The sequence below is a fragment of the Trachymyrmex cornetzi genome, unplaced genomic scaffold, assembly GCF_001594075.2.
Source record: "Trachymyrmex cornetzi isolate Tcor2-1 unplaced genomic scaffold, Tcor1.1 scaffold3085, whole genome shotgun sequence".
Lineage (NCBI taxonomy): Eukaryota > Metazoa > Arthropoda > Insecta > Hymenoptera > Formicidae > Trachymyrmex > Trachymyrmex cornetzi.
Window position 1 is genome coordinate 1 of NW_017297781.1, and position 1,030 is coordinate 1,030.

At 36.1% G+C, this 1,030-nt stretch overlaps 1 pseudogene; it reads left to right on the plus strand.

Annotated features, from left to right (window-relative positions):
* Positions 1-623: 623 nt before the first annotated feature.
* LOC108762545 (putative nuclease HARBI1) overlaps positions 624-1,030 on the plus strand; it is a 3,337-nt pseudogene continuing 2,930 nt past the window's right edge.

Genomic DNA, 1,030 nt, shown 5'->3' on the forward strand with positions numbered 1-1,030 from the left:
TACAACTTTTCTGTGCAACACTTTTCTCTACGACTTCAACTTTCGCCGAAAACCTTAATAATACCGAATTCCCCCCTTTCACCCCCTCCCCCAAAATCCACCCCCCATGACCCCTGCTCACGCATTTATTTTTTTTACGCTTATTGCACCCCACTTTACCACTTCCAACTCTCATGGCCCTGTTTACAATTTTTTCCTCGGAAAAGTGCAATTCGACCACTCTAAAGGGAGAGAGTGGCAAACTGCATCACGTGATCCGTCTCCTCTGATTGGGCGCGGTCATCAAAACTCCATAAACATGGAAGTGGAAGAGATTGGAGAAAACTGATCATGTGACCCCCGTCCTGATTGGACGCTGCGAGTCACGTGATGCAATTTGTCATTCTCTCATGGTGTGCTCAGTTGGACGATGTCTCTCTCTAAACCTCCGCTGTCTCTCTCGCATTTCACAATTGGCAGCCTTTGTCTCTTATGTGACATTTATAAAGATGCCTTTTCATGCTGGCCCTCAACGTTCATTTCGAGCGTCAAAATAAGTCACGTGATCAAAATTGATGTTTGATATTCGTCAATTTCTATCACGTGACTTATTTTGACGCCAAAAATGACCGTTGAACGTCAGCATGAAAAGGCATCTTAAGCCTGATGTCTACGATGCTAAAAATCGGTCCGAGACTTCGGTTGAAGGAAGAGTTGACCAATCACAATGTATGTACTTACGTTTTCTTTTTCATTTCGAAACTGAGAAAAAAATATAGTCAATTTTAATAAATATTTAGTTCAATACTGCCAACTAAATATTTACTTACAGCAAATAAATATTTGTTCAGTAAAAAAAATGATTATTAATTATTAAATCAAATTAATATTTCTTGTATCAAATAAATATATCTTTACATTTAATAAATATTTAGTTGGCAGTATTCGACTAAATATTTATTAAAATTGACTATATTTTTTTTCAGTGTATTATTATAAATATATAATTATATAAATAATATTAAATAGTATTGGTAACGAACAAATTCTC